Here is a 12094-nt window from a genome sequence, read left to right on the forward strand (position 1 = left end):
AATAGCCAGAAAACACTTAAAAATGTCTTTTTTCTAAAACGCAATGGCCTAAAAACACAAAAGAAAGTGTACTTTCTAAAACACAATGGACTGAAAACACATAAAAATATATTTTAACTAAAACGCAATACACCAAGAACACAAAGAAATGTCTTATTTCTAAAATGCAATGGTCAGAAAACACTTAAACATGTCTTTTTTCTAAAACGCAATGGACTGAAAACACATAATAATGTGTTTTACCTAAAACGCAATGGACTAAAAACATTTCAAAAATGTGTTTTTCTAAAACGCAATGGCCAAAAAACACATAAAAATGTCTTATTTCTAAAACGTAATGGCCTAAAAACACAAAAGACAGTGTTTTCTCTAAAACGTAATGGACTGAAAACACATAAAAATATGTTTTATCTAAAACACAATGACTAAAAACACTTCAAAATGTGGTTACCTAAAACGCAATGGCCAGAAAACACATAAAAATATCTTATTTCTAAAACGCAATTGCCTTAAAACACAAAAGAAAGTGTTCTCTCTAAAACGCATTGAAACATGGTATGTTTTGTCTGTGAATTGTCTGAACCAGCAGGTAGGAGAAAAAACTGTCTACGAATTTTTGTCTGCGAAATGGGGCAATTTCCAGAAAATTAATTTTTCTGATGCAGTTTTATTAAAGCAATTTAATCAGAAAAAAAATTCCAGCCATGGGCTCTGCCCCTTGGACCCCGCCAGAGGCTGCCGCCCCTTGGACCCTGCTCCCAAGGGCGCTGCCCCCGGACCCCCGCCAAGATCGTAAAACGCAATGACTCAATTCAAAAACCCAGATCGTAAAAATGCAATTCAAAAATTTCTTACATAGATTGAAGCCGATTTCTTCAGATTTCTTCACTAATTGACGAAATTTGAATGTTAGAAACACTTATCAGCGATCGAATCGAACGAATCAAGTGATTCGCTTCAAAATCACAGGGGAAAAAAATGAGATATTATATGAAATTAAACTGACTTTCTTCAAAAAAGTTGAAGAACACGTTGATTGAGTGTTTGAATCATTGATTGGTGACGAAAATCGCACTATAATGTAGTGATTATTGAGATAGAAAGTGAAGAAAAGATTGAAAATTGTGGGTTTTGAAAATGGTGGGTTTTGAAGTTATAGAGAGAAGAAGAAGGGAGAAAATTGGGTAAAAAATTGACTAAAATATCATTCCTCTTTATTTTAAATTTTGTCATATGTCATAATCCTATTGATTCATATCCTTACTATTCAAAATAAACTTGCTATTTGATCTTCATCGTATATTTATATATTACTATAGCAACTATTGTTACCATTATTATTAATTTTATTTTGATTATTAAAATAATAACGATATAATTTCAGTTAAATTAATAGTAATAATGATATTAATTATTGGTATAATATTAATAACAATAATAATAATAATAATATTATTATTATTATTATTATTATTATTATTATTATTATTATTATTATTATTATTATTATTATTATTCACAAAAATGAGAAAAGCTCAAACCCCGTCCAAATTATTCATCAACTGTTGTACATCATATAGGATTATACAATATGAAACCGATTACGTATGTGTTTTTTAATTCTTTTTAATGGAGGTATATTGCTACACTAAAGCAAGTTTTATAACACTCTTTTACATGCATATATACACATATATTCTTCATCATGCAATATTAATAGCATGCTTTAGTGTAATTATTAAATTGGCACTCTTTAAGACCTATAAAATAAACTACGTACAACTACTATATCAACTATGTTGCTTAAATAAAACATTACTAAAAAAAATTAGTAGAATAAAACTTAGCCATGAGAAGAAGAGTACATCATGTATAATACTCTCATCAAATTAATTAAAGTCTTTCACCCTACAAAGTTCGCTCTTCTATTATGGCTGCTTAACATGATGTGGCTTACATCTATTTTTCCTTCTTTCTACAAATCACATGTTAAGTTGTTTTGCGAGATGTGTTATGTTATGTCACCTTTGATGTATTCTTTTATTGTTTGAGTTATGCAAGTTGCATTGTCTTAATAGTTAATGTCAGTTGCTTTATGATATGTCCTAAATTGTGTGCTTTTTGTATGCGATATTAGCCAAGCACATTCTTGACTTGCATCATAGAGTGTTATAAGTTTCACGTTGGTTTGATGATGTAGTTTCCATGGTTTATTTTGTTGACCTCGAAGTAATTGATGTGTCATTGTATGTGAACACGTAACTTGTACAATATCATGTTTGATGATGTAGTTTCCATGGTTTATTTTGTTGACCTCAAAGAAATTGATGTGTCATTGTATGTGAACACGTAACTTGTACAATATCATGTTTGATGATGTAGTTTCCATGGTTTAGTTTGTTGACCTCGAAGAAATTGATGTGTCATTGTATGTGAACACGTAACTTGTACAATATCATGCTTTAGGTGGATATGACACATTTCCGACATCATCATGCCCAATAAGCTAAAGCTTGTCACTTTTCTAGTTTATGAGAATTAAGTCGTGTGCTCCAAAAATATGTCATAATATGTTCGTTAATCCGTTTTAGTGTTTACTAGCTTGCTAGGTTGGATGTGATATCTTAGGAAAATCCCACTCGGTCGTGGATAAGAGAGATGGTGGGTTCATGATGAATGATCTAACTCAAATATCACTAATGTGTTTTAGGATTAATGATAGTGGATGGGAGGACTTTGTGGTTAAGCATGCTTAGGTGGGAGTTGAACCAAGATTTGTGGCCTTCGGAGAAGTCTTCGTCGGTGATGAAACAGTGGTTAACCGAGAGGTTAGTCCACGGGTCGAGTCTCGTCAAGTAGGTTTAATCTCTCCTTTCCTCGATCGATGGTTGGGTCGTCCTCTAATCTGTCTCCTACGCAATGAAAACACAATGTGACTCGCAACAAGGAGAATGAGGTGGTGAGCGATGAATAAGAGAAACAGAATGAACGCCCTATCTGCCGAACCATCCCTGCCTGCCTTCGTCCACTCAGTCTGAGTGTTCTCAAATCCCAAGTCATGGTTACTCCTTGTTATCACCCTTCGGCGTGAGAATAAGTATTTGCTTTGGAAGCAAAATAAGTATTTAAGTAGTAATTGTGAGAGAACAGATTATCGTTACCTCAAACCTGGTTCGGGATGGGTATTTATAGCCGAAGAGCAAAAGAGAAGGGCTAATGGGCCGCTTGATGGGCCTAGGGCCCAACTGACAGCTTGCAGCTTTTTGCAGACGTGACTGGAGCACAGGTCACGGAAGTGTTGGGCGCACGCAGAGGTGTTGCAATATATCCTGCTGTATCGGTTGCATGAAAAAACACCTGCCACGTGGCCTGCTGAGGTTGTCAGTTTGTTCACCAGCTTTATGCATGTGGGCTGGACAGCTGCGTATTGGGTGGTCAACTGACCACTGTTGTCAGTGCCCGGGTATATCACTTGTTGGTTGGTTACAAAAGTCAAAGTGGCAGTTCCACTAGTATAATAATAGGATGTGGTTTTGCACCGCATCGCTATGTGCAGTAAACTATGCACAGGTTCCAACACTTCCAACGCCGCTCCGCGCGCGCCCGCGCAGAAACGCAACATGGAAATGTATTTGCAAGAAAGTGAATGTAGTAAACTACTTTCATCTTTGGTAGTAATCACCGCATCCCTTGTATGTTAACGAAAACAACCATTTTCATATACAAGGTGAGTTTTCTCATCTTTCCCCGAGAGGGAAAGCAAACCGGGTTCGCGCGTGCCCACACGAAATGAGGTAAGTCATTCATTGATTGGGATAATGAGTCGGGTGATGGTCACTCGCGCCCAAGCCTGGTGCGAGATTTGGGACCATACCCCTTTAGTCGGGGTAACCAAAAACAAATTCGTGAGCTCCTTGAAGGATCCCTAGTACATATACCAAGAACACAATATTAAGTCTCGTGTTATTTAAAATTAGTGTATTGATTGCGCTTATAAGTACGGTACTTCTGGACCATATACCTTTTCACTCTTTTCTTAGGGCGATAAGGATGCTTATGCAGAACTAGAAATCGAACAAAACAAGCATGCGTAATGGATGAACTTTGTCCATATGATATTGTGCTAATACTTTTGAATGTAGCTTGACTAATGGGAAAGTATATAATTACACAGCCAATCAAACACTAGACAATCAAATAGTATGCCGAGATATTTTTGTCGCACTAAAGTCTTTTATTTAAGTTATCCTCTTGGTAGCTTGCAGTTATTTTCTCATTTTAGAAATTAATCTGATTTTATCATCAGCACAAACTCTTATTACAGGGAATAAAGTAAAATGCCAGAATCTCCCTTTGGTTTGGGCTTATTTACCTGTTACATTAGAAAATGTAGATGTTTTGATTTTGTTGATATTTTTATCCAAATCACAAACCCAGTTAAAATGTATCGTTAACTCAAGGACAATCTTTGCAATTTACCCATATTTTTTTGTTTTAAAATTTTAATTTTTTACCTTTAAATAGAGAAACAACAAAGATAATTATGTAAGGCTCATAACTCAGTCGGAACCAATAAGAAGACTTTAACAATAAAATTTTACGACCAATTTAAAACTTTTAAACACCACCATGATAAGTTTCGTTATGCATACAAAATTAACCATTTTAATCTAGTTATAAAATAAACATCAACTACAAAGCTAGTACAACATGTTCTTGATTAGAGTTTAACAACTTCATTTAACTTAAATATAACAAAAACATTTTGACCCATTTACAACCTTGGAATCCGGAAGCGCATCGATAGCAAAATGTAGTGTGTTCGTTCCGAGCGAAGCGTGCAAATTAAAGAGTAGTTTTACCTACATCACAAAAACAAGAACCAATATTAAATTAAAGGTACGGATTCATTAAAAATCTTTCATTTATCTAGTTCATTCATAACATATTATCTTTTATTCATTCTTCAACATTACGTTCTAGTTTAATTGAAACATTCGACACGAATTGTATTTCATTTCATTGTTTTGTAAATTGTGACACTTCGGGTTTTCCTACACAACTTTATTGTACGATACAACTATGTGAAACTATTAAATGAAATTTATGTTATAATTGTTATGTGGCTTATGTGTATGTTTTATGAATATGTTATGGTACTATTATTAATATTAAAACAATTAACCAACCGCACACTCTCATGGAACCCATACACTCAAGACCCCATCGCATACTCTTTTAACCTTTCCAGTTTGGGCTGCAAAACAATCCCGCACACTATTTGGTAACAGGCCCAATATATGAAGCCCACAAGGAACCCTAGGTGACCGCACACCCATGAGAAGCACACTTAAAAGTGTGCGGCCTCCTTGGGTATAAAAGCTTTCCTACAGCCGACATCCGGGGTTATTGGCAGCAATCATTTTGCTCATTAATCCCAAGAACATTCTCTCCTTTTCTCTCTCCTCATCCACTTTCTCTAATCCTGAGAAATACAACTCAAAATCCTCTCCCTTCTCCTTGGATCTTGACGACAGTTGTCATGTTTTTGAAGACAACCGTCGAGCATCATTCCTTGAGGATCAACAAAACATTCTCTCTTAGCATCCCATCTGTTTACCCACTTTGCTTCCATGTACTTCTTATACACTTCACTCAAATATGCTTGTGCATGATTTTCTTCTTGGCTCTCTTTGAACTCAGTAACCAACGCCCATTTTTCTGTTCTGTTGTCTTTAATATATTTACCCCAATTAAACCATTCATCATCATGAAATGTACTGGGTCCAGTATTATCATCACGAATAGTCAACATAGCTTGTTTCTTCTCTTTAGATGACCCTTCCTCAATCTGCTTTTTTGACGGTTGCTCATCGTTGCGATGATAGATAGCCTTTTTGTAGTAATCATCATTAAAAGGATTCACACTATCATCAGCTTGGCGATTAGTGCACTCTCTTTTGAAGTATACCTTCTGTTTACAATTGAAACAGGTGACTTTAGCTTTGTCAAATCCCAGCTTCATGTCAGGTCCTTCCAAAAACTTTATCCCAGTGATCTCCATGAACCATTGAGACTTCCTGATTACGCTTGCCATACACCAGTGGATATCCATGAGCTCCATCTCTTCTGGATCTACTTGATCGTAATCTTCCTTTGTTATGTTGGATTTCCTATCTTCCCTGCGATCAGACTTTCGTAAGATTCCAGAACAGAAGCTAAGAAACTCATGTGTTATTTAGCGAAATCAGTGTTCAAGTTTGGAGAATCTTTCCAATTCTGATTTTGATTGGATTTTGCTGATGAAGAAGAAGATGAATGATATCCAGAATCATAGCTCGTAGATTTGCTCTTTGAAGAATCACCAGCATTGTCAGTACTAAATGTTGTACTGATCTTTGGTGACTGGTTGTTCAGAAGCATACTTCTTCGGTGGTACAGATCAACATTCTGCTGATAACTTGAACTGGACACTTTGTTTTGTTTCTGTAAACTATCCAAAGATATCTCATCAAACTTGGCATCATTTTTCAAAATTATCACATATGTCTGCCAGTCATCGACGTGTGGCAATGCCTCGATCAGTTTATCAATAATCTCCTCTCTGTCTTTGTTAATTCCAAACCTTTCTAACTCGATCTTCAGATGACAAAATCTTTCAATCATTTATCTGACAGATTCTCCTTTCATGCATCCGAATAGATCAAATTCCTTTTTCAGCAGAGAGATTTTGTTTTTCTTGATGTCTTTACCTCCTTCGTCTTTCAGCTTCAATGCTTTCCACATCGACTTGGATGTTTCACCATGTTGAAATAAAAACAAGATATCCTCTCTAACAGATTGTTGCAATAATGTTACCATTTTTAGTTCATTAGAGTGATTATTTTTATCGATTTCTGAAAATTGTTTAATTGTCAGTAATTCATCTTTATCGTTTCGTGGCTTTTCATATCCAAACGTCAACATAACCCAGCTTTCATAAGCATAAGCCTGTACCCAGTTTTCAAATCTAGTGCTCCACCAATGATAATCTTCGATATTCATTAGTTTCGGTGGTCTATGATGATTTCCGTACACACTATCATACTTTAAACTCTCAGAAATAGCACTTGAAACAGTCTTTGTTGTTACTGGGGTTTCTTCAGTTGTAAACGCATTGTAAAACATGTTGTAAAATTCTTCAGCCATTATTTCCTCTAAACACACAAACACTTAGACAATTCAGAAGTGAAAATAACCAAGACAGTTAGTTCGTACGAAGCTGGAATGATGCCTTCATACGAAGCTGCAAAGATTAGATGTTCAAACAAGCTATGCGTTCGTACGAAGCTAGATGTGGCTTCATACGAAAGTACTTAAATTCTCAAAACTTGTTTCCTCAGTTTGTACGAAGTTGCAACAGTAGCCTTGTAAAATCTGATTCTGTAAAAATCTCAACTAAAGACGTGGGTTCGTACGAAGCCGGAGTGTGTGGCTTCGTACGAAGCTAACCTGCGAAGAAACTTGTTGTGTTTTTCATGGTTTTTCACTGATTTTAGTATGATTTTGTTCGAGTTTTGATCTGAAACTTTGTAGGATTGTTCAAATACGTTTTTCATACAACATATCCATAATTTAGCCAATTTTAACCGTGGAAATGTTGTAGATCTGAATTTTAAGTTCAAAAATAAAGTGTGGAAGATAGTAGAAGAAGATGAAGAAATTGTCTCTGAATCTGATGAAGTTGCTTGAATCTTCGTGTCTTCAATCCGTGCAAACAATCACCCGCTCTGATACCACTTGTGGATTCGCTCCTTGGATCGATTCCTTTACCGATGAATGCGTATAGACACGTATCTTGTGCGGAATCCAAAATATGCGTGTGGATCAGACACAAAGAAGTAATTAACAATGATTTCTATTATTGATATAACATTATGTACACCACGAAATCAAACGGGCAGAGCTTCGCCTCAAAGTCTGCAAAGTTACAAATGACCAAGACCCTACACTCATATATATAGTAGAGTTGCCTTCGTACGAAGCTAGCCACTTCGTACGAAGCTACTCAGGCTTCCCTTCGTACGAAGCTACCTAATCTCATATACACTTTATGCTTTGCTCTGTTCAATACCAGTCTTGAATCATCTGATTTAGCTACGATGTGTGATTGACGGAAGTGATAGACATTATGCACTCACAATTACAACCGATTCAAGCTGACCACTCAACAAGTAGTTTATTTAATAAAATGTTGATGTAAATGCACTATATGATAAAAGGTAACCAAAACTAACTGTACCGAAAGAATTACGATACTTTAAAGGTTAAAATATTATTAAACTGACATACTACTTATGCTTATGTATATATCATTGTATTAGGTATATAACTTTAGTTTTGTGTGAAAACAATTAAAGAAAAGAGGGCTTAGGTTTATTTTTGAAATTATATCATATCTGTTATAAACCAAACATTTTAGGCCTAACCCATTACTCATGGGCTTTAGGGTTTATAGTTATATTTATCTATATATTGTAATGTTGAATAGAATGATGTGGTGAACTCAGTTTATCTCTATTTCTCTTTGGGTTTTTATCACGTTATCAGCACGATTGACTCTGCACTGGGATTAACAGGCCATCTGCAACGTTTGCTTTCTTATTCACTGATATTACTGTCCATCTGTTCATCAAATCCGGGTGCCAAAACACTCTTATCTTTATCATTCACATTGACATATTTCTTTATACACTTGGTATATATATCCGATCTTTATAGAAAAACAAAATTATTGTTTTTACATCAGTGATGTAAAAGGAATGATTCAGATGAAAGACAACACAATAGGTTTTTATATATGCATATTTAGAATACCCAAATTAGGATTTATTTTCCCTTGCATTCTGCACTTACCGAAACTGAAAAAAAAAACAAGAACAATCACATCGGCAACTGCCGCCATGAACAACTGAAACGAAAATATATAAAACTCACAATCCGGGGTTTTCCGATCTAAACATATCAACCCTAATCAATCCGGCGGTCACTACCACCCAAATACATGAACTTTATGTACAATAAACAGAAAATAAACAATGAAAAAAAACTGACCTGAAACTTTTTCTCCGGCGCCGATTAACGGCGTTTTCTACCGGAATTTTCGTCGGAATCTCAAACTTTGAAGTTTTTTTTTTCCGCACAATTTCTGTGGTGGCAGTAACAATGTGTGGCGGAGTAAAAACTAACGTATGGTGGTTCTGAACGGTTTACCGGTGGCGTTTTTACCAGCGGCGTGTTTGCCTGACGGGAACGGTTTACCGGCGGCGTGGCTCTGAACGGTTGTTGATGACCATTGTTTGTGGTCTGAAGAATTGTGAGTGGGAATCTTTAACAAACTTTGATTTTCGCCGGAAGTTTTTTTTTTTCTCCGTTCATATAAACACTTGATCTGAGCAAAAGCAAGTGGGAATCTTGCTTCAACAGTTAAGATTAAGGGGTGGTTGTTGGTCGCCTGGTTCTCTCAAAAGACAATAATAAACCCTAATCTCACCAACCCAAATTTCACACATACATATATATTATTATTTGGTGATAAATATGTACAGTTGTACCCATTATTATTATTATTATTATATTATTATTATTATTATTATTATTATTATTATTATTATTATTATTATTATTTAATATTTAAATGGATATAAAGAAATATGTACCATTAATGATATATATATGTATATTTGTTTTTAACCCACAATTATAATATTACCGGACAACGAGATTACAGAATACAAAATTAAAAAATGAGTTTGTTTTCCTTCTCTATTCTAGAAACATACTTAAATTTAGAACCTGCAGTTCTAGCAAAAGAGAACCCGAAGTTCTCATGCAATATACATTTTCTACACATGCTCATAATGCATATTCTTTCCTTTGTAGATAAAATGTCGAACTTATCAAAACTTGAATTCGCCGCACTTGACATCTCGGGTAACAACTACCTCCCATGGACTCTTGATGCCAAAATTCATTTGACGGCAAATAATTTGGGGGAGACAATTATTGATGGTAATCAAACTTCACCTCAAGATAAAGCAAAAGATATGATATTCCTCCGCCATCATCTTCACGAAGATCTAAAGCGGGAATATCTAACTGTTGAGGACCCCATTGAATTATGGACAAACATCAAAGAACGTTTTGACCCCAAGAAGTTGGTCTTACTCCCCAAAGGCCGCTATGAATGGTTTCATTTACGACTTCAGGATTTTAAAAGTGTTAGTGAGTATAACTCTGCTTTGTTCCACATTACCTCTGAACTTAAATTATGTGGTGAGAAAATTACCGATAAAGACATGCTTGAAAAAAAAACTTTCTCAACATTCCATGCCTCAAATATGCTCCTGTCACAGCAATACAGGGAACGTCAATTTACTAAGTATTCTGAATTGATATCATGTCTTCTGGTTGCGGAGCAAAACAACAAGCTCCTACTGCAAAACCATCAATCGCGACCCGCCGGTGCAAGCCCATTCCCTGAAGCGAATGTGGCAAATTATCAAAGCGGACGAGGTAGAGGTAGAGGCCGCAGCCCCAGCAGAGGTCGTGGTTGTGGTCGAGGACGGGGATATACATGGCATCGAGAGTCCCAGAACACTAAAAAAATAAATAAAAATAAAATAAAATAAAAATTGCGGTGGTGAATCGAGTCAACATAATACGGGGCGACATTCGAAAGGGAAAAGTAGCGAAAACCAAAGCAACATTTGTTATAAATGTGGGATGTCAAATCATTGGTCCCGCACATGTCACACCCCTAAACACATCATTGAGGCATATAAACACATTTGTTATAAACTCTTGCAATGTTTCGTTTTACTTCTTTGAATTAACTTTTATTTATTTTTATTTCCTGAAGAAATATGTATACTAGCTCCAGTAGAGCTATTATTGGTGATGAATGTCTGGTAGATAGCGGTAGTACTATCACTATTCTCAAATATATGAAATTTTTCTCTGAGTTGTCTCCGGCAGAGACACCGATTAGTACTATATCTGGTGTCAGTAACCTTATAGAAGGCTCTGGCAGAGCACACATAACATTATCTTCGGGTACCCAATTAACTATTGATAATGTATTAGATTCTAGTAAATCCAGAAGAAATTTACTCAGCTTTAAAGATATTCGAAAAAATGGTTACCGCCTAAAAACAATATCTGAAAATAATATTGAATATCTTCAAATTACTTCAAACAAAAATGGCAAAGTAACAATTGTTGAACAATTAGAAGCCTTATCCTTTGGATTATATTGTACTAACATCAATCCTATCGAATCATACATGGTGAGTAACCAAAAGCTGTTAGATAAAGACACATTCAATATATGGCATGACCGTCTAGGTCACCCTGGTAGCATAATGATGAGACAAATAATCAAAAGTGCAACCGGGCACCCTCTCAAAAACTTAAAAGTTTTGCTACCACAAGACTTATCATGTGCAGCATGCTCTCTGGGCAAACTTATAACTCGGCCCTCACAAACTAAATTGATACATGAAACCCCATCATTTTTAGAAAGAATCCAAGGGGATATTTGTGGGCCTATTCATCCTTCGTGTGGACCATTCTGCTATTTCTTGGTCTTAATAGACGCATCCTCAAGGTGGTCACATGTGAGCCTTTTAGCTACTCGAAATGTAGCATTTGCCTGACTTTTAGCTCAAATCATACAATTGAGAGCCAATTTCCCCGACAATCAAATTAGAAACATCCGGATGGATAATGCGGGAGAGTTCACATCTCAAGCATTTAATGAATATTGTATGTCAATCGGGATCAATGTTGAACATTCAGTACCTCATGTTCACACACAAAACGGTTTAGCTGAATCTTTGATTAAACGATTACAAATAATCGCTAGACCACTTTTAATGAGATGTAAATTACCATCTTCTGCAAGGGGCCATGCTATTTTGCATCCGCTGCACTGATTAGATTGAGACCAACTGCTTGCAACTGGTCTCCGGACGAGAACCAAGTTTGTCCCACCTTAGAATTTTTGGTTGTGCGGTATATGTACCAATACCGCCACCACAACGCACTACAATGG

This window comes from Helianthus annuus, chromosome 6, assembly GCF_002127325.2.
Source record: "Helianthus annuus cultivar XRQ/B chromosome 6, HanXRQr2.0-SUNRISE, whole genome shotgun sequence".
Lineage (NCBI taxonomy): Eukaryota > Viridiplantae > Streptophyta > Magnoliopsida > Asterales > Asteraceae > Helianthus > Helianthus annuus.